The sequence below is a fragment of the Kogia breviceps genome, chromosome 3 (genome assembly GCF_026419965.1).
Source record: "Kogia breviceps isolate mKogBre1 chromosome 3, mKogBre1 haplotype 1, whole genome shotgun sequence".
Taxonomy (NCBI): Eukaryota; Metazoa; Chordata; class Mammalia; order Artiodactyla; family Physeteridae; genus Kogia; species Kogia breviceps.
Window position 1 is genome coordinate 42,174,647 of NC_081312.1, and position 23,161 is coordinate 42,197,807.

Genomic DNA, 23,161 nt, shown 5'->3' on the forward strand with positions numbered 1-23,161 from the left:
TGGTTCTGGGCAAAGAGAAGAATAAGGAAAAGCCATCAAGCACAGTCCACATAAATATGACCCTGGCCCTAGGGAAAAAAATTTGAGTAATGAAGCCCAAATATAGGAGTGCAATCTAAAAATAACCCTTCTGCTTCTACAGAGTTATTTCCCTTTTAGCATCCGTTCAGAATGTGTGGGAAGACAAAACAGTTTGAGTTAAGTGAATTTCCAGATATCATCAAATCGAGTGATGCTCTAAACCATTTTCAACCAATAGTAAAAATGCAATTTCTCCTTCCTTTAGTTTTCTCTTCTAAGTGGGGGGAAGGGGAGGGGGACAAAGAACGATGCCGGGCAAGAATGTCATTTCTACATTCTATGAGAGGCTGATATTATCTATAGGTAAAATATCTTAATATCCAACTTATGTCATGGGAAACCATTAGCTCCTTGGAATTGTGTCAGTGAGAACCACTGTAATTATTTTTTTTCCATAAAGAATGATGAATAGAGGATGACAGAATGTCGACACTGTAATTACATTATCCTATCATGCCACAAATTTAAAAGATTTCAGTATCACTGGTAGGGTGTTTTCCGTCTCTTAAGATTAAAAAAAGAAGAAGAAGAAGAAGAATATGGTAAGAAAGGCCAAAATATGTTGTAATTCCAGCACTTCTTCAAAAAATATTTAAAGGGTATCTACTAGAACCAGGTTCTTCTATGCTCCGTGCTGCCCCCAGTTGAGGTAACAGCCTTACTTCTTTTCTCCCCACTATTTAAAATTATATAACTAGAATGGTAAAGCAAAAAAGAAAAAAAAAAAATAATGGAGTACCAAAGAATCCCACTGCACTATATAAGAGTGCCTGCCTTTGGAGAGGTAAGGACCACCCATTCCATAGTCCTGGGTGTGCACTGTGGTGCCCAGCAGTGAAGATCCTTCCCTCTTTAATCTTTCTCAACTTCTGCTTCTCTTGTTAATAAAAAGGGAAGGGAGGTTTAACCCAGGCTGGCAGATACATGGAGAGAGCATGTTAAGTTGCCCCCTAATTTCAGAGAACTGAGAACCTGCTGAAATCTACTGTTATTTTTGCCTATCGGTCTAGCATACCGATTTTATAGGGAATGACCCACCCTTGCTACTTAACACTCTTGGTGTCTTGTCCCCACCCCTCCAATCCTGCCAAAAATGTGCCAATGCTGAGCAAAGACCTAAAATAGGCCAAGTAGACTTTCTCCCTGGAATTCTAAATCTCCAGAGCTGCCTGTGCCTTCTAGCTTTCATTAGGGCTACCCCATATTCTTCTGGCAAATTCTTTTTTTTTTTGGCTTAAGTTTAATTTCTTTTGCTTGCAATCAAAATAATTCTGATGCATCAACTAAAAGGAAAAGAAGAGAGAAATAGCCACTTTGGTGCTACTTGGTGCCTTCTCTGTGATCTTACAGAGGTGCAAACCAAGTCAGCCCAGAGAACAGCACACAAGGAAATAGACATCAGTTCAATCCCCCTCTACTTAGTTGAATGTTCCAGGGAACAGTCTACCACCAAATGGATTCCACAGGAAAATGTCGTGCACTCCATTCTCAAACTACTTGAAAATAATAAGAGGTACCAAGTTGACCTTTCAAATGCAAATAAATAAATAAATAAATAATATATTCCATTAGATTCCTTGCAGTTGTTCTTAGTTGCCCCAACGTCATTAAGGCTTGAGTTTCTTAACACATAAACAAGAGGGTTCAATGAGTATAAATATCAATGCACAGATACATATGTATTACTGTGTATTACTCTTTTAGTAGTAAGATCTTACATTTTATAGTACTGTGCAAAATGATTCCATGTACTCTTTCTCCTTTGATCTTCACAACCCCCCTCTAAGTAGACAGGGAAGCCAGGCATCATAATACTCATTTATTTTATTTTATTTTTTTTTGCGGTACGCGGGTCTCTCACTGTTGTGGCCTCTCCCGTTGCGGAGCACAGGCTCCGGACGCGCAGACTCAGCGGTCATGGCTCACGGGCCCAGCCGCTCCGCAGCATGTGGGATCTTCCCGGACAGGGGCACGAACCCGTGTCCCCCGCATAGGCAGGCGGACTCTCAACCACTGTGCCACCAGGGAAGCCCATAATACTTATTTTATCAAAAGGGAAATTAGAGCAAAACTCCCCAGACTCAGAGCTAGTGGTGGCAAAACTGACCCAAGGATAGGCTCAGATCAAGATATCTGCCCAACACACCCAGCATTCTACTGCATCCAGAATCCTAGAGCCGTATTCTATTTAGTTCCAGGGGTCCTCACTGCGTAATGGAATAAATGGGGCTATACAAATCTGTGGAATAAGGTGCAGGGAGGAAGCAAAAGGCAAAGAACGGAGCCCAAGTCCTATTTTGTGTTAGAGGAAAAAACATTGTTTCATCAGTGTTGCCTCACTAACCACATTCATTTTTGGCTTCGTCAAGAGAGCTATTAATTATCACTAACAGATTCATAGTAAGTATTGTTGGAGGCAATAATGAGTGTGGTTCAAGAGGAAACCATGTAATAAACTAGTTCATTGTTCAAAACAAGGCAAGCTTATTTTCAATAGAGAATATTCAATTTTAGCACCTTTAAATGTTAACAAAAATTAAAACAAACAAAAAACCACATTGAGCACGTCTGCTCTAGAGTTAATCAATCAGCCAATTATAGTTTAAGTACTATAGGTTAACTACTTCAGGTTAAATATAGGTGATAAAGTAAAATATATTGCTTTTGCCTTTCAAGAGCTTACAATTTAGTTATGTTCCATAACATTTAAAGGAGAGAGACACTGATTCTCTGACTTCCACGAATCTCTTCCTCAGATCATTCTATCTCCTGCCAGAAGCTTCTGGTAAAGCAAAATCTCAGGAGGAGAGGCATTGAAACTTTGGTCAAATGCTTAAAATCAAGAAATTGAGTGAAGACAATACTTTTCCTTGTGGTTCAGTGATTGGCAATGGATGTTATTCTGGAAAATCCATAGCAGGAACCACTCTTGGATCCAAACACAATCTATGCCTAACACCCAGACAAGCTAAGTGTACACATTTGGAGCAAGATGTTAGACCATAGTTAAGAATGAATAAAGGCATGGCTAAATGCAGTACCACAGTCCCTGAGGCAAAGGAGTGGGCACCAAAGGAATACTAGAAAGGCAGGATCCTGAGAACAAGAAGCCAGAGGGAGTAAGGACAGGATGAATCAGAATGCATGACAGCCAAGTTCATGGTCAAACCAAACCTTATATGTTTATATGTTCACAAACATATAAAAGACATTGGCACTAAGTCTTAGGTAGATCTAAGAACCAGTTCTGGCAAGCAGAAATTCCAATTTCCTAGACTTCAGTCTGAGTTTTACTCTTGGAGGAAAGAGTATTATATAATAGTCTGCATACAAACTTACTGTGGACTAAAAAGAAGCCAACAGCCAACCTTCTGTGACAATGGACATATTTTACCTCTGCAATGTCCAACAGAGTAGTCACTAGCCACATGCGGCTAACGAGGGTCTGAAATGTGGCTACTGTAAATGTGTTCTTTTTAAGGTTGGCATTTGGTAGCGATGGTGCCTACATCAAAATTATTACTAAATTTCTCTACAAACTTAGGCCAAGTGTGTAATGCTGAAGAGGAACTTAACATATTCCACTACCACCCCTATCACCAGCCTAACTTCAGAAACTTTGTAGGTGAGGTTGTGGGAGTTTGGTGTTTTGTTTTGTTTTCGGTTTTTTCTTTTAAATGATCTTTTTTGCAGGCTGGAAAAACTTACTCCATAGCACTTAGCCAGTTCGTGGCATAAGCCCCTGGGGAGACCGCCGGCATGCTGTGGGAGCCTCCTGGTCCTTGTTCTATGCTGTCTTCTGGGACAAGCAAGGGCACTTTCAGTTCTTCTTACAGAAGTGGCTTTACATTTTCTCCTTCGTGAAGGATCACTCATTCTTTGTTCTTTTGTTATGTTTCACACCTGCTTATCAATAGCCACATACAGCTGGTCACTACTTTACTGGACAGCACAGGACATGTTTATTTAGAAGAATCGGATCTCAGACTTCCACTCATAACTACAGCTATAAGCCACACTGATACAGTCAGAAGCCCATCAAAGGTGAAAATGTCACAGAGAGATAAAAGGACGATGTTCTGTGGATAAGCTGTAATGCAGATAAATCCACTCGCACTACTGAAGATGAAGGTAGCTGTATGAAGTGCTATGGTGACTGATGGTTGATCAATCCCTACTGCCTTAGAAATCGGTCAAACACATTCCCAGGGAGCTGGTCCTGACGCCTGGCATGTCACACAGGCTGCCTCTCTGGGTCCACTGTGGTCAGTAAAAAAAAAAAAAAAAAGGCACATACACAGATTAGGAAGAGCCAGTTTTCCACCCCCTACCTGCATGAGAGGCAGCCTTTTTTTAGACACTTCTCTCTCTCCCAAGACCAAGTCAAACACAATGTCAGATGAACTAATGTATATCAAAGATCTGTTTTAAAAAAAATTTTAACTGCTGGAAACTCCTATCTGGGGGAATTTGGGAAGGCATTATAAACTCTGAATCCAGTCAAAGCATTGACTGGGCCAAAAACAAGTCAAAAGAATATATATGTATTGTATATAAACTCAATTTTTTATAGCTCCAATTGAAGTCATTAAGCCAGATACATTAATTACTACAGAAATTACACAATGGGCTAGCCAACAGAAAATACATCAACTGTTACTCTAACATTAAAGTATTCTAATGCTTCATGGAGATGTGAAATTGACCCCTGAAATGGATGTACTTAAAAATTTTTTTTTGCCTAATCTATGACATATAGGCTTAATAAAATGGGTAGACATTTGCATGGGTGTAATAAATAGACAGCTGTCCAAAAACCACATACCCACACTTACACATATACATTCATACCCCCAAGATCATTTTAATGGAAGCAAGATACTGATTTGACAGAGGTAATACAGGATGTTGGAAGAATGTGCCTGAGATGGACAGTTTTTAATGGAGAGGAGAAAGGAACATGGGGTCTTCTGATTTGGGCAAGGCATTTCAGGGAGGGACTCTGGGAAGTCAAAGGAGGTATGGCTCGAGAGTGCTCAAGGAGGAGACTGCCAGCTAAAACAGGCGTGGAGAGGCCCTAGGGACAAACACTCACCTTCTAGACACTACCTGTGTGTAGTGAGCCCCACCCAGAAGGAGAGTGACAGAGGCACACAATGAGTGTGTTAATGAAAATCTGTAGGGAATTACCCTTGCAATCATCATTCATAAAGTTCTGCTCTGCAAGAAGATAAACGGCAGGGGAGGGGGGTAGCCATTATTTGTCCCAGCCTGGGGCCCCCCTCTAGCTTCTAGCTTTGCAGTTACTTGAATTAAAAAAATATAACCTTTTCTGGAAAAAAAAAAAAGGTGGGGGGGAACCTGAGAAAGGTGGTCATAAGAGGCGAGTCTTTGTTACAGTTTGGTTTCAGCAGGCAAAATAATCTGATTGCTTACTGCCAATATATGACCAAAAGTAACCAAGACAGTGGGAGTTCTCAGATTTACATACCAGAACTAAGAACCGACATTGCTTGTTCCCTCCCCTGCCTACTCCCGACGTCGGCCAGACAGTGCAAAGGAGCTGAGATCTTGTCTTTGGCTGGTGTCTTGGGCCATTTTCAAGATCTCTGGACTTGCCTTGCTCACTGCCCTGGTGGATTATGAAAGGTCTTGTTACCCTTAGCTCGGACAGGGCAAATGCAAACACCACTGCCTGGTGCAGGCCTGTAACAACTGAGAGGCTGTGGCCTGCAGAAATCCCGGTCCGGGGAAGGCCTGCCAACAGCCCGAGCCAGCTGACCAGCATCCAGTCATCGCTTCTTTTCCAAATACCAACTCAACAAACCTTGATTCAGCCCTTGTGTTACACTCTGGTGAAGAACAGCACAGAGGAAGCACCAAGAGAATGATTTTGGAGAAACTAGTCTGGGCATAGACCAACTACATGTTCCCATGGAACTGTTAATAATTCAGGGGTCCTTTATGTTTGTTTGAACCTTCCATGTCTAGCTGAGGAAAAGACATATTTCTTTTCTCTCTTCAGGGAGAATAAAAGCAGGACAGTAAAATTCCTGGTAATGTCATATCCAGTCAAACAGCAAGGTTTATAGGCTAGGGGCTGAAAGGCTTCCAGAATTACATTCAGCCTATCTGAAAATAATTTATTTCATTTTCATTTGTTTCATTTCCTCCAAAGTTACCATTCAGCTCCCTACTCTTACACCCACCAAGACAAGAGGAAACATTTAGTAAACACAACAAAAACAAAGTGTTTAAGAAACACCTGTGCTGTGGAAAACTGGAGCCTTCGTTCACTGCCGGTAGGAATATAAAATGGTACAGCCCCTTTGGAAAACAGTCTGGCAGTTCCTCAAAATGTTAAGCATAGAGTCTCCGTATGACCTAGCAATTTCATATTTAGGTATTGACCCAAGAGAACTGAAAACATATGTTCACACAAAAACTTATAAATGAATGCTGACAGAAGCATTGTTCATAATAACCACAGAAGGGAAATAGCCTAAATGCCCATGAATATACAAATGTGGTGTATCCATAAAATGGAATATTATTGGGCAATAAAAAAGAATTAAGTCCTGATACATGCTATGACATGGATGAAGTCTTGAAAACATTATACTAAATGAAAGAAGCCAGTCACACAAGACCACATATTTTATGACCCCATTTATACTAAACGTCCAGAAGAGGCCAATCCATACAGACAGAAAGCAGATTAATGGTTGCCTGGGATGAAGATGGGGGTGGGGGAAGGAAAGGTACACAGATGACTGCTAACCCCTATGGAATTCCTTTCTGGAGAGGTGAAAATGTTCTAGGATTAGACTGTGGTGATGGTTACACAACTCTGTGGATAAACAATGAACTGTGACAAAAACCAATTAACTGTACTCTAAAATAGGTGATTTATATATGTGAAATATATCCCAGTAAAGCTAAGGAAAGAAGGAGGGAGGGAAGGAAGGGAAGGAAGGAAGGAACGAACGAAAGATAACAGATCTGAAGTGAAGTGTCTCACCTGGAATGGTAATTCTTCTCAGGGTATTTTTCTTTTAACTTTTCAATCTTGCCATAACCTTAGACGCACAAGAAATTGGAAACAAAAAAAGAAGTAGAGAAAAGTCTCCTGCTTCCCCCATTGGTAAAATCTTATATAACTATGATACATTATCAAACCCAGGAAATCGATATTGACTCATTACAGTTAACTAGACTACAGATTTCTAGGGATGCCTTTAAGAAACAGTTTCTGGATAATAATCCTTCAGGTTACATTCCTACTCTTTTTACCTGAAACAGCAGTCACTCTAGATGTGATTACAGCAAATTAATCAGTAATTCTAGTGACACAGATATGATTGGTGGACATTTTAACACCTCCGAGATCCCAGTTTGCCTTGAGAAGAAAATGAAGTTAAGATTAATGAACCATTTCCACCAAAGCACATTAACTTTGTATATACTTTGAGGGCCCTTCAAACTCATCATGTTACTCACCACGCTCTCCCCGACCGCCCCCCCCCCAAGGGAATCTGGTGAGCCTCTAGTGCATTGGTGATGAGCCATGGTAACTAAAGCTCTCATACAGTCTTCCCTTAGTCGGACAATGAACTTGCAGTAAGCCATCCTAACTTATTCTAAAAGAAAACAGACTTGTTAAAGGGCTGACGGATGAGAGGGAAATATCTCCTGTTAAAGACAACAGATAGGGCTTCCCTGGTAGTGCAGTTTAAGAATCCACCTGCTAATGCAAGAGACACAGGTTCAAGCCCTGGTCAGGGAAGATCCCACATGCCGCGGAGCAACTAAGCCTGTGCGCCACAACTACTGAGCCTGCACTCTACAGCCCGCAAGGCACAACTACTGAGCCCACGTGCCACAAGTACTGAAGCCCGTGTGCCTAGAGCCCGTGCTCTGCAACAAGAGAAGCCACCACAATGAGAAGCCCGCGCACTGCAATTAAGAGTAGCCCCCGCTCACCGCAACTAGAGAAAAGCCCACGTGCAGCAATGAAGACCCAATGCAGCCAAAAATTAATTAATTAATTTAAAAAAATCAGAGCGGAAACCAAAATTAAAAAAAAAAAAAAAAGACAACAGATAGTTTCAGTTTTCCAACGTAAGACTGTGACAGGTTTTTTTCTTTCTTCCTTTTATTCCCTAATTCTGGACACTTCTACTTTAAGTAAAAAGTGAACTGGTCCAGAGAAAGTCACTTCAGTTTCTCAGCATCAGGCCTGTTAAAACATATGGGAAAGGAGCAGGTTGAAACTGTTGACTGAAGTGAAATGGCTGGCTTTGCCACAGTTACCAGAAAAGCACCTCTGTTCAGGAGATGACCTTCCCGAGGAAGGCAAGGAAGCAAGCAGTCTGTCAAGGGTCTGTGGGAGTAGCCAACCCAGAAGAATCTGAACGGAAACACTTAAAACCCCACACCCAGGCATGGTTCTGGGATCAACACAGCACCCTCTGCAAACTGTCACCAGACACTTATTCCAGCTATTCTGGATCACCTACAGCCTCAAATGTATAAGGTAAGCTGAGGTAAGCAAGTAAGCAAGTCCTAAAATCACACTGAGCTTTAGAGGGACATTTGGCTTCAGACTAACATCCCAGGCAAAAAAAAAAGGTAGCCCAGACCAGGTATGTTAAGTATCATATTTGGCTGATATCTTGATGGCATGTTGATTTAATAATGATAATAGGTGACCAATGCAGAGAAATGAGCCCCAAGGTTGTCCTCTGATAGACAGCAAAATCTAGGAAAGAGACCAGAGATTCTGCCTAGACAATGGTTAAAATCAGGACAAGGTAAAGCATGCCACAAACACAGCGTGGGGAGAAGGCACTGCACAGCACAGGAAGAAGACAAAGGAAACTGTCTTCTGCCCAATGCATCACTCGTTACTGTTTTAAAATAAAATTAAGTTAAAAAAAAAAAAAAAGCCTCACCATCCGTCCACCCACCCCAAACAGTAAAAGAAGCCCACACCCAAACAAGACAAATATTTACAAATATGTACACCATATAACCTTTTATTCAAGGGTGGAAATAGATTTGAGTTCCCTGGTATTACAATGTGAACAATTTTTCTTTCCATATAAGTATCTGCTGAACTCAGAGCTGGTGGTGGTATCAGCTTACATCCTCCACTGTCCTATGAATAGCAGCTCAGGTAAGGGGATGAAGAGTGGCCTGCAAGTTGCATAATAATGGTCCTTATCTCGGCTCCAGTGTTAATAGGGTAACCTTGAAACACTGTAAAAAATGGGCAGGTAGGATTATCGGTGGTTTTCAATTTTAAAAATCTGTCAAACCCTTTATCTAAATGAAAGCTCATGGAGAACTGCAGTATATAGAAGAGTATGAAGTAGACAGGCTGGTTAAAGCTGGAAGGGCTGTGGGGCAAGGGGGGCTCCCCTTGAGGCACCTCCTGGAATTGGGACTCCACAGCACACAGAATGGAAACCACGGATGAGGTCCCTTAAAACAAAAATTCAATCCTACTTAAACTAAAACCAAGAAAAAAAAGACAAAGTAATATAGAATAATGATTTCTAATACTTGACTCTTGGTGGCTATGGATTGGGGATGGGGTGGGGGAGGGGGGAGGGGGCTGGAAGTATTACAAGAGTCTTTCATTCATAAGCATGTAAATGTTTCATATGTATGTATGTCCACTTCTCCAAATGAATTTTTATACTGTGAGTAATAAAACTGAAATTCATTGAAAGTGTTACTGAATTCACGGTCATCTATAATACGGAATCTATAATTTTTTTTAAATTAAAAAGGAACCATCACATTGGGAACCACTGCTAAAAAGAAGGCAACAATATTCCACTTGAATTAAACAATATAAGTAAACTTCCTTAAAAAAAACTTAGAGTGGCCTTTTATATTTTAATGACTCTACTATCTACAATGTCAAACTAGTTAGAATTCCTTGTCTGTTAGCTGTGGCTACTGGAATGTTGCTTTGAGATGGATTCTGAAGCCATGTCCAGGCTGGGTAGGAAAGAAATGTCACATTAGATAAGCATTAGATAAACACTGTCTGCCATGACTGTGGAGGGATAGGAGGTAGGGGAAGGGACATGTGTATCTGACATCCAGGACTGTGTCAGATAATCATCTAGGATGTGATGGTAGTGGAGACCCAAGTTATAACTCCAATTCTGTCATTACACTAAACTTATTACTAGGCAAATTACTCGTTCCAGTAATTTTGCCAGATCTAAAAAGGAGTCATCCTGACTTCTGATGCAGAACTCTTAGGGTCAACTCAGACAGTGAATGTTACACCCCTTTAAAAGCCACTAGAGACAAAACTGTCACAGAACTGGTGAGCTAATCCAAACCTCACATTTTATATGTGAGGAAATTGAAACCCAAGAAACTGTGGGCCAAAATGACACAGTAGATAGCAGGCTAAAGAATCCGCATTTCCCCGCTGGAGAGTTTTCTACAATGTGAGCCATATTATACGGTTTGAAACTTTGACTTAATTACTTGTATTAGTTCTTCTTGGGACAACTGATAATTTGAAGGCTTTCTATCTGATATTACTTTAAAAAATTCTCACTTCAAAAAAGTTCACGCCTCTCAACTAGATGATTGTACTAAATAAATTATAGCATTATTTCTATAGTATGGACATATACTTTGTCACTTTTAAGCCTAGGTATTAAAACTGTTTCTTCAAAAGAACAAGATCAATAATACATTTGAAAATCTCAGTAAACACAAACCAAATAACAGTTGAGAATTAATGATGTTATATCTTACAAACTATCAAAGCTTTACCCATTTAGGACCAGCCCCTTTAAAAAATAAAACCTACATAAAGAAAGTTACAAAATGTGAGTCCATCAATCATATAGTCCACCCAAAACTTTTTTAAAAAATTATTATTTATTTATTATTTATTTTTGGTTGTGTTGGGTCTTCGTTTCTGTGAGAGGGCTTTCTCTAGTTGCAGCAAGTAGGGGCCATTCTTCATCGCAATGTGCAGGCCTCTCACTATCGCGGCCTCTCTTCTTGCGGAGCACAAGCTCCAGACACGCAGGCTCAGTAGGTGTGGCTCACGGGCCTAGTTGCTCCACGGCATGTGGGATCTTCCCAGACCAGGGCTCGAACCCGTGTCCCCTGCATTGGCAGGCAGATTCTCAACCACTGCACCACCAGGGAAGCCCCCACCCAAAACTTTTATAAAAAGAATTAACAGGGAATGGCTGAATCAGAAAATGACAGAGCAGTCTTATAAATATATATTTTTAAATAAATTTATTTATTTTTATTTTTGGCTACGTTGGGTCTTTGTTGCTACACGTGGGCTTTCTCTAGTTGCAGCTAGTGGGGGCTACTCTTCGTTGACGTGCGCTGGCTTCTCATTGGGTGGCTTCTCTTGTTGCAGAGCACAGGCCCTAGGCATGCAGGCTTCAGTAGTTGTAGCACTCGGGCTCAGTAGTTGTGGCTTGCGGGCTCTAGAGCGCAGGCTCAGTAGTTGTGGCGCACAGGCTTAGTTGCTCTGGGGCATGTGGGATCTTCCCAGACCAGGGTTCAAACCCGTGTTCCCTGCATTGGCAGGTGGATTCTTAACCACTGCACCACCACGGAAGCCCTATATTTTTAAACATTAACTATTGATAGAAAAGTATGTTTGAATAATTTTAGCCTAGGATTTTATCAGCCACAGAATAAAAGATTTTATAAACTCTATTCTGTTTCATATTAAAGATATTTCACAAGATGTTACCATTGCAAATCAATAAAACATGATAGAAAATTAAGACAGAACATCTCATAGTCCATTTTACATTAGAGGTGTCATTTGTCCACAGAATGTGCAAGTGAAGTGTCTGATTCTTTACTTAGGCTTTGGTACTCTTGGAAATTCTGTTCCATCAGTCAATTTATAATGAATCAAACCACTTATGATCTGAATGGTACCTAGGAACTAACTAATGAGCTCGGGAGAAATATCCTTTTCTAGGCTAGGAAGTCATGAATTGATGTTTCAAGGAGGAGAATGCAAAAGTGACCTTCTCCCCTAGATCTTGGTCCTTACTCCAGAGAATCCTTCCATAATAACCTCTACACCACTGGGTCAAACCATGTTTCCGAAACAAACACACAGGGACTACCTGCCAACACTTGTCTTACCAGAAAGCTCCATAGAATGTGTTGTGCATTTTGTTTGTTTGTTACTTCTTGAACAAAGATGGACAGCCACAGTGCCTCAAAGCAGAGTTCCAGGAAAAAATATGTCAACAGAACCATAATAATTCTGAATAGGTGGTCTTCTCTAAAATGTGCTGGGATGTGCTGGGAAACATAGCATTATGTTCTGTCACGGGTTACCATAACTATCTAAAATTAGTTTCAAAACACGAACCTCTCTCTCAATTCTTGGAAGAGAATTTTTTTTTCTGTTTAAATTAAAACAAACCTAAAGTGCTTAAATGTAGGAGAAAAGCCACATTCCCACAATATTGATTTATGATATATCGACATGAAGACAATCAGACTGTGATGAGTACAGCATTATTGTAATATTAGGTACTGTATAGGCAATGCCTTAAATACTTTAGCTAAGCAGCTGAGTATCTGTTTTGCGACACCATATATAAACAAAAAGAACTGGGTATAACATTTCTTTAATCGCATAAACCATTCTAATGTAAACTTCTGCCTCCCTCCTCATAATATTTGGATTATTTCATTGTTCTATCTCCTATTCTTCCAAACATCTTCAGTCCAATGGAAAAACTACATATCATCTCCCTTGTTCTCTCTGCCTTCAGAAAAGCCTTCTGTATTGGCCTCACTATCAGCAGAAAAACCACTTACAGTAAGAAACCACTGAGCCAAACTCCAGGAAATGCAAATTGGCCACAAAATGGCAGGAGCTGACCTAAGGTTTCCCTTCAGACGAGGAAAGGGCTTGTTAACATAATTAACTATGCAAATCTGTAGCCAGAGACAGTTAATCACAGAGAAATACTTCAGGTCACTTTAAAATGCGCCTTGAGATCTCCTAAGTTTTCTGCTAAGGGGTTCCAAGATTATTTATACATTTGTGAAAAGTCCTGGTGGCTTCATATTTGCATTGCTAAGTAATCTCTTTTATGATCTCTTCAAAACACTGGGATTTAAATAGATAAATGGGCAAATAGACCATTTGAGAAAGGAAAAATACAAATGGCTTAGAGAAAAAAAGTTCTGTTTAACAAATTTTAAAAATACAAATTAAAATACAATGTGATAGCATTTGTCAGTTGTTGAATCAGATAATTGTAAGATAATGATATTCACAGCATAGACATGAAATTAAAGACATTTTAATATCCTGATTCAACATCAACCAGCAAAACTTTTCTTGAGGACAATTTGGCGGTACTTAATAAAAAACTTTAAAATTATATACCTTTTGACCCATTTATTTCATTTTTAAGAAATATATCCTAAGAAAATAATCTGAAAAAGAAAAAAAATGTTCATGATAGTTTTTAATGAGAAAACATTAGGAAAATGATTACCCTATACTTGCACATAAAATGGAAATAAATGCTGTCATCTAAGAAGTTTATTGAAAATTTTAATAACCTCACACCCATTAGGATGGCGATTCAAAAAAAAAAAACAAAACATAAAATAAATATTGCAAGGATGTGCACTTTTGTTGGTGGGAATGTAAAATGGTAGAGCTGCTAGGGAAGACAGTTAGAACTACCATATTATTCAGGCCCTGGGTATCTTATTCAGGCCCTGGGTATCCTGGGTATATCCCACACCTCTGGGTATATATCCAAAAAAATTGAAACATGGTCTCAAAGTGATATTTGCACACCCATGTTCATAGCAGCATTATTAACAATAGCCAAAAGTTGGAAGCAATAAATAAATAGTATTTCAATTCTGATTTCCAATATGATTTGTATATTAAACAAATTTCATTCGAGTCTTCAATATTTAATAGGGTCAAGATGTCCTGAAATGGAAAAGTTTGAGAATGTGCTGGGCCAGACTATTTCACAACTCTGTAGGGGTAGGAATCAACTTGTAAAAAAACACACAGCAATGTAATGGCTTTTATCTATAAGGAAGCAAATGGATTTTGTCTGGCAGAGATAAAATTGATGTACGTAAATGTATAAAAGAAAATATTACATTGTATCACCCTTTAGGATATTAATCAGTTTTGTATCCACTAGCAAATTTATTCCAGCATTTCTGATTGTGGCTGTTTGGATGGATTGATGAACAGACAGACATACATATATATGCTCTTCAAATTCTCCTTTGAACTGGTCTTGACAGTTTACTGATTCCTTCACTAATTAATAAGTTAAATAAAAATTGTTGACATGTTTATTTTATAATTGTGAGAATCTTACTTTTTAAACTCTTTGAAAATTATTCTCTTAACATCAACTATCTACAAACAGATCAGTTTCCGCATTACAGGCCATAAGACTAACCAAACCAGAGAGTTTAATAATTAATAACCTTCTAAAACAGAAAGCACCAGGCTCAGATGGGTTCACTTGTAAATTCTACCAAATATTTAAGGAAAAAATTATACCAATTCTCTACAATCTCTTTCAGAGGATATAAGCAGAGGGAATACTTCCTAACTCTTTTTATGAGACCAGCATTACACTAATAGCAAAACCAAAGATATTAAAAAAAAGATAACTACAGACCAATATTGCTCATGAACATAAAAGCAAAAATCCTCAACAAAATATTACCAGACTGAATCCAATATGTATAAAGAATTATACACCAAAAGGAAGTGAGATTTATCCCAGGTAAGCAAATCACATAATATCAATAGATGCAGGAAAAGTATTTGACAAAATTCAACACTCATTCATGATAAAAACTTGCAGTGAATGAGGGATAGAGGAAAACTTTCTCAACTTGATAAAAACTATCTACAAAAAAGTCTGCAAGATATAAGGTTAATAATAAAAGTAAATTGCTTTCCTATATAACAACAACGAATGAGTGGAAAGTGAAATTTAAAACAACACTATTTACATTAGCATCGCCAAAATGAAATACTTAGGTATTCATGTACAAAAAATGTACAAAATCTATATGGGGAAACTATAAAACTCTAGTGAATGAAATGAGAGACGAATTAAATAAATGGAGAGATACTCCATGTTCATGGATAAGACTCAATATTGTCAAGATGTCAGTTCTTCCCAACTTGCCACACCCATTTGTTTACATATTGTCTGTGGCTGCTTTTCCTACAATGATAGAGTTGAATAGTTGACAGGGTCAGCATGGCCTACAAAGCCTAAAGTATTTACTATCTGGCCCTTTACAGAAAAATTTTGTAAGCCCCATTCTAAGTTATGCTCTTAATTATGCTTTTACTTTTCTCAACCAAATACTGTTTTTCCTCCAAAATAAAATTTAAACTAGACAGCCTCTTCTACTTTCCTTCAATGGCAGTCTTATAAAATTGTTCTCTTAAAACAATACTGTTACATTTTTTTAAATAGAATATTCCAATGGTTAGGATTTAAAATATACATCACCTTCTTTGAGGCCAAAGGACTTGTCTTTGGAGAGCCTACATATATGAAATAACTAGCAAAGTCCTATTAAAGAAAAGCAGTGATTTCATGATCTTCACAATTTAAAAATCTGGTTATTTTCCAAAACTCACACTGAAATACCTTCCTCCTCAAAAAAAAAAATTTTTTTTTCCTTTTATGGAAGCTAAAACTCTATTTAACAAAAACACTTAGGCTGAAGGACTAAACAAATCCAAGTATCACTTAATGAATCTGTATATGGTATATTTTTCACAAGAATTTAAACTGCACTAATTCACTCACTTTAAGTATATAACACTTAGACTGCTCTCAATTATAGTAATCTGAAAAACCTAACATACTTGCTCTACTCCCAAATATATCTCTAAACATCTATACACACATGTATCTAGTAAACTATATCTACACATTCTGTTTACTAAATAAGCTTTTCTACCTCTAGTGACCAGATAGGTCCATGGCATCAATTACTTTCATCTTAACTAATTTAAAGGAAAAAGGGGAAACAGAGATATTGTACCATGATGACAGGACTGCAGGAAATGTTACAGGACAAATAATCCAGTTCTTTTCACAAGTAAGTTGAAAGGAAAAATACTACATGGGATTTAAAGAGGCTTAAGGGACATTTAAAAAAAATTTCAGTGTATGAACCTTATTGGAATTCTCAGTTGAACACTTTTTAAAAAATCAACAGTAAATTTGAAAATTGATGAAATGCTTCGTAATTTTAAAGAATACAGTGCTCGCTTTGGCAGCACATATACTAAAATTGGAACGATACAGAGAAGATTAGCATGGCCCCTGCACAAGGATAACATGCAAGTTCGTGAGGCGTTCCATATTTTTAAATGGGTGTGCAGTTTTCTAGGCATCAATTTTTTTTTTCTTTGGTTTTTGTGCTACACGGACCTCTCACTGTTGTGGCCTCTCCCGTTGCGGGGCACAGGCTCCGGACGCACAGGCTCAGCGGCCACGGCTCACGGGCCCAGCCACTCCGCGGCATGTGGGATCTTCCCAGACCAGGGCACGAACCCGTGTCCCCTGCATCGGCAGGCGGATTCTCAACCACCTCGCCACCAGGGAAGCCCTAGGCATCAATTTTAAAGATTATAACTTCACTTTATCACAATCAAACTTCCCAGACATACTTAGAACTATTTGTGGATATTCTTTTCTGTTCAATTTGTATATGTGTTCATTCATGTAGTAATGCTACAATGTTTGAATTGTAGTGGGTTTATAGTAAGTTATATAGCTGCATGCTAATTAACTGATACTCAACTTCTAATAAAATTTATTACTTGTAAAAAAAAAAGAAATAATACAAATTATTTTAGGTATAATAGCATTTCAGTTATGTTTTTAAAGAGAGTCCTGATTTTTTTGGACATAAACTAAATACTAAAATATTTACAGATGAGATTATAAAATGTCTTGAATTTACTTAATAAGCCCAGAGTTGATGGAAAGTAGTTGGCAGTAGAAACGAAAGATTAGTCATGAACTGATAACTGGTGAAGCTGTGGGTATATGGAGGATTCTCATATTAGCTATATTAGTCATTCTATGTGTTTGTGTGTAGGAACTTTTAATAACAAATTTTTTTTAATCTTCATTTTCACTCTACTTAAAAGCAGGAATGGAGAGCAATAAATCTGAGGGGGGGTATCTTAAAAAGACAGAGGGGGTCCTGAAGCATACTTGTGAAGTATCATCCATTTTGGGATTTTGGATTTTTCACCTTAATAATCATCAGCAGTATATTAGCATTTCTGTTATCTGGTATGAAAGGCAGAACTTTAAATGATGCCCCATAACCTTTTGAGGGTGAGTGGAACCTATGAACATGATGAGCTATCACTCTTGTGATTATGTCATATTATACAGTCAAAGGGAGATTATCTTGGGTGGGCCTGACCAAATCAGGTGAGACCTTAAAATCACCCACTTCCCTGGCTGATTGAAGAAGACACCTAGAAGAAGAAACTAAACATCCTAGAAGAAACCAAACATCCTCGTTTGAACTTCCAGTGTAGGCCATGTGGCATAAAATGTAGGTTGCCCCTAGGAGCTAAAAGCAGTCTCTGGCCAACAGCTAGGAGTATTCAGTCCTATAGTCACAAGGAAATAAATTCTGCCAACAACCAGAGAGCTTGGAGGAATCCTCTGAACCCCAGATGAGAACTGCAGCCTTGGCTGGCCCGTGAGTTTTACCCTGGTGAGACCCTGAGCAGAGAACCTAGCCACAGCATGCCCAGACTTCTGACCTGGTGGTGTTTTAAGCCGTTAAATTTGTGGTAATTCATTATGCAGCAATAAAACTAATATGTCTGGAAAAGCACCTTATACCCGAATAGTCCCTCAAAGTCTACCTCTACACGAGTTTATGATCCCAGTGGCACCAAGTGAGTAGCTGAACATTCAGCAACTTAACATTTAATGCAGTATTTCTCAAAGAATCATGAATCCAAATTTGAGAAACCTTGAGCTACATAATCCCTTATAAATGAAATATTCTTTGTCCAACACACACGGTTAGCTTTACAGGCAAGATTATATACCTGAGTGCTTTTTATAGTGTGAAGGCTTCTACAGGAGAAAAATCCTACAAAATAATCAAATGGAGCAAGTTTAAAGCAAACTGTGACGAAGCCAAACATATCACCAAAACCTTAGCTTATCATCACATCAGGTATAAAACAGTGCAAAGTTTTCTATCCTTTAATGCCCTAGCTCACAATTAGGAGGTAAGAGAAGAATATGAGCCAGATTCCATTACAACAAAATTCCATTATAACGAAGTTTCCCATAGCTCAGGTGGTCGTGAGGAATTATCACAACTATTCTTTGTCCATGTTATACATCTATTTATTTAAAGAAAACATTGAGATGTACATAAAGAAAAGAAATAGAAAAGTAAGTCAAAGATATTATCCCCAAGGTCTAAAATTCTGTTTCCAAGGCTTTACTTAGTCTGATTCTTTTTAGCCTTTTTTTTTTTTTTTGGAATAACAGCTTTGTTTCAACGTAATTCACACACCATAAAATTCATTCATTTAAAATGTACAGTTTAGGGGGTTTTAGTATATTTACAAACTGGTAACCATTATAAATAATTTTAGAACATTTTCATCATCCTTTAAAAAAAAAACCCCATATCCTGCTTTTTTTTTTTTTTTTTAACTGTCATTCTTTCTTTAACACCATGTCATGCTAACAAATTTTTCTCTAGTACTAGAAAACACTGGCCATCTGAGACTCAAAATCAGCATTTAGGGGAGAAAAGAGCTGAGGGTAAAAGATTTGATCTGCAGGAATAACAGATATTGGAACAATTGATTTGGGATTGTAGAGCACTGCTTCCTATAAGTGATGCTGGGAACATTCCTTTGAAAACGTGGACATGATCCAAATAAGCAAAACATGAAATTACTTGCCAGTGAAAAGCAAAGAATCTTTCACTGGGGAGAGTCTTCACCTATTGCACAATGTAATTTGTTTATTTCAGAAGCTGAAGACAGAGGATAATCTGAGCTTTATTTAGTAAAACAAGAGTTCTATATTCCAAAGGGAAAAATCTGGAATTTAAAACAGCATTCTGATATGCTCACACCCAGTATCAAAACATTCTTCACCTGCCAAGTGAATAATCAAATGATGCTTTAAGGTGTCACTTCCATAGCTTATGAGATAGCCCATAAAATGCTCAGTATAATATTTTCCCCTTAACTTAGCTATTCACTTGCCTCTGCCAAGCTTGATAGAAATTTGGATCTAATCTGATTATTCTAAGTAAAATCCAAGTAAAAGGAGCCATTTTATTGTGTTTCCCACCTTTGGTAGTTATAACACGAGACTTTGAAATCCTCCATGATGGCTCATGGCATAGGCCAAGTTAGGATCACTCTGAGCGACAAGGCAAGTCTGAGTGCTGCCAAAGCCCAACTATTTGAGTCAAGTTTTACAGACATTCTTTTTTGAGGGAGAGAAAAAAAGGGGGACATCAGTCTGCTGCTAATCCTTTTCAGTTCTTCCCTCACTGCTGATTTGCGATAAACTGTCATTTTTAAAGGCAAATGCCTTTTTCTTTTCTTTAAGCATTTTGGCGTTTGATAACAACAACAGAGATGATCTTTTCTTTCCCCAAAGCCTCATCTTCTTTATCCACAGATAACTTTACTGACCTACCAACACAGGCTATGGGCTTCAAAGCTGTTTTTCCCGCTAGCTGGTGGGCTTGCCCTGACCCAGCGTCAGTGTCTCACAGAGTCCCCTGTTGTGACCAAGGACATGTCCTTAAACTATGCCTGGCCTCCCAGGCAGTGGTCATGGAAAAATGGAGAAGTGACCCTGAAGAGTCTAATCCACTGACCTTCACTTTGCTCTAACCAACTACCCAAATAAATAAAAACAGCAGGATAGCTTGGTCTCCCAGATGAATTCCAATTTACCCCTAAATATCCAAGCCTGGTCCAATGTTTAAAATTCCCAGGCCATACAAAATCTGTCAACTGGCTTTCAACTGGGCCCAATTTTGCTCCCCAGGGGACATTTGGCAATGTCTGGAGACATTTTGGTTGTCACAGCTGGGGGAAAGTTTGCTACTAGCATCTAGAGGGTAGAGGACCAGGATGCTAATGAACATCATACATGCACAGCACAGTCCCCAACAACAAAGAACCATCCCGCCTAAAATGCTGAGATTGAGAAACCCTAGATCGGGTCATTTGCCAGCCCAGTGCTGGATAAACGTTTGAAGAGACTCTTATTGCAATTTAATTTAGTTTAAAACAGGGATTGAAAACTCAAATGCCTTCAAGGGCCAAGGAGGTAAAGAAATGTCACATAAACAAAGTGGGTGTGTATGAGGCACTAGGGTGTTGTGAGGTCAGTGACAAATCAGAGTGTAAATGCTCACTAAAACCATTCGCCTTTTAAAAATAACAGTGTTGGCCAAATAAAACATGACTGTTGGCTACATCCATCCTGTGTGGCAATGGTGGTAATCAAATTCTGGTTTAAAGAGATGATCAATTTAAAGAGAACTGGATGGTCACTCAAAGACACCATCTAGCCTCATCCCTTACTTATATCCTATGGAATTTCCTAAGCCCCAGGACTGGAGAACGTGACTAGAAGCTGTTTAGTTAAGGAGATTAGAGATCAGATCTTGAGGGTTTAGCTCCAGCCAAGAACACGGTCTCAGAAACCTTGTGCTAAGAGCAGAGACCAATGTTAGAAATTCTGAAGGTGAAAAAATAGAGTTCCCCCTCACTGATCCCCATTCTAGGGAAACTCAATGGACATTACATCAACGTTACACAGTGCCATATAAGTGAGGTCATTATGTTAAGATGAAACCATTCTCATAAAATTTTAGAGTTTTCACATTGTTTCACAGATGAGGAAACAGAGGCCCAGGAAAGTTTAAGGGGACTGCCAAGATTACCCAAATCTAAACCTAAAATCAAATGGGGTTTCTTTTTCCTCTGTGCAATTGCCAAGCAGCAACCAAAAGTCGAAGGGGTTTTATTCAAGGTGTCAAACATTCGTGTCTAAACTCTTGACCAACATAAAGAAGTTATATGTAGATGTTAAACTTCCTCAGCAACATCCCCTTTCCCTGTCAGAAAAATCATTAATCCATTTGCCCCAAGTCGTTGTTTTAGGATCTCTTTTTCATATAACAGAAAAATTTAAAGCAGGTTAAATATTTCCAGCCCTCCTTTCAGATTCAGCTAGAGAGAGGAAAGCCAAGTCAGCAACTGGAGCACAAGGAGAAGGGAGCCCCAGTCTGAACATCCCCGTGTGGATGCATACTTTCTGTTGGAGGAATTCCTGACCTGTATAAACAAAGGCAATCCAGAGGGAAACAAATGATAAGATAAGTGAAACCCAATAACTCCCTTCCACCTACTTCCCCCAACTTGTTCCATCAGAAAAACAATCTGAGCTTGGGAGAAGTAAAATGTAAGCCATCCCCTCTCTGCTGCCACACAGCTCCCTATTCGAAGTAGGAGGTTAAGGGCGAAGACCATTTGTAAGGTCGGTGAGTGTGGCTCCCCTGGTGTGGAACTTGGCCACAGGGGACCACGGTCTCCCTTTGCCCACAGAGAGGTTCCTGGCAAGGAAGTAGGTCACTGGTCCTTCAGGCTTAAATTACAATCCAAGGAGTATAGTAGGAAAAGGTGGGGTATGGAAGAAAGGTACCTTCTGTCACAGGAAAAGAAAAGAAATTGGGTCAAACTAAAAACTGTACATACTTTTAAAAAAAATTTTTTTTTTTTACTCACTTCCTTAGCATAAAATATGAAGTAAGGCAGTCTCTTGCCATGGTTCCTGGAACTGTAGTTGGAAGTGTCACCTACTCACTGAGTGTCAAGCCCTAAATGGGTCACAGAAGTTTTCTAGTCCAATCTAATCTCTATTCTTGATTTTAAAAACACAAAATTATAATAACATGCCTTTCATTTAACCTTCTGAGGACATAATGAAGTCTTAGCTATCAGCTTCAGTTCCAGCAAAGTTCATTCCACACCCTCTCTGACTTTTAGTCTGAATGACCACTGAGCGCTGAGCAGGGAGGGGGGTGTGGGGAGGAGAACCTCTAATGCAAACTAGATTGCTACACACAAACAGAATGGGAAACAAACAGAAATGTTATTGTTGTTTCTTTTGCCACCATCATCCTAACTCAAATAGCCACCGCTAATATGGGGTAACTGTGGCAGCATTTTTTTTTTTTAATTCCTAAATCATTTACCTTGGCCAAAACCATATGACATTTTCTATATTCAAAATTTCACCAACTTTCAAGAGTAGAGAATGCAGCAAGGACTTTTAAATGGTTTGATTTGTCCATTTCATTTCCTTTAACTTTTTGTTTGTTTGTTTGTTTTGGTTTTTTTTGCGGTAGGCGGGCCTCTCACTGTGGCCCCTCCCGCTGCGGAGTACAGGCTCCGAACGCGCAGGCTCACGGGCCCAGCTGCTCCGCGGCATGTGGGATCTTCCCGGACCGGGGCACGAACCCGTGTCCCCTGCATCGGCAGGCGGACTCGGAGCCACTGCGCCAACAGGGAAGCCCTCCTTTAACTTTTCACAATAAGTTTTGTAGTAAATTCTCAGGATTTAGAAGGGTCCCTAGTCTAACCCTCTTGTCACAGAACTGTAGTTTCTAACTTAACTCGTGTCTAGACATTTCACTGCTCAGTTTTACCAAATCTCTATGAGTCAAATACAAATTTAAGCCTAGACACATGTGAACAATCTAACTCACCTGGTGAATGATGTTGGGCACGATGCTTCACTCTTCTTCCAGGGTGCAAATCTGCAGAATTTTATGGGAGAAGGAAGAGTGAAGCCCAGAATGGGCACCAAAACACACACTAATGACTGTGGTCACACCCCCAAGAAAGGAAAGGAAAAGGCCAAGGCTATGTTTTAGGACCTGCCCCTAGTCCTGACCCACACTCTTCCCAGGAGGACACCTGTCA

The 23,161-nt window shown here is 39.2% G+C and overlaps 1 protein-coding gene and 1 non-coding gene across 7 annotated transcripts in view; one reads left to right on the top strand and one right to left on the bottom strand.

Moving 5' to 3' along the window:
* Window positions 1–23,161, bottom strand: part of DAAM1 (dishevelled associated activator of morphogenesis 1) — a 175,795-nt gene that overhangs the window by 145,564 nt on the left and 7,070 nt on the right. For 2 of the 6 annotated variants that reach the window (XM_067028409.1, XM_067028407.1), the window contains exon 2: window positions 22,945–22,995. The exons of the other annotated variants lie outside the window; for them this stretch is intronic. The gene's annotated coding sequence lies outside the window, so the exon portion shown is untranslated. The remainder of the gene's footprint in view (window positions 1–22,944; window positions 22,996–23,161) is intronic. 6 annotated transcript variants of the gene reach the window in all.
* On the top strand, window positions 16,408–16,514 carry LOC131754089 (U6 spliceosomal RNA). The gene has a single exon (XR_009335135.1). It is a non-coding gene; the product is annotated as a U6 spliceosomal RNA (small nuclear RNA).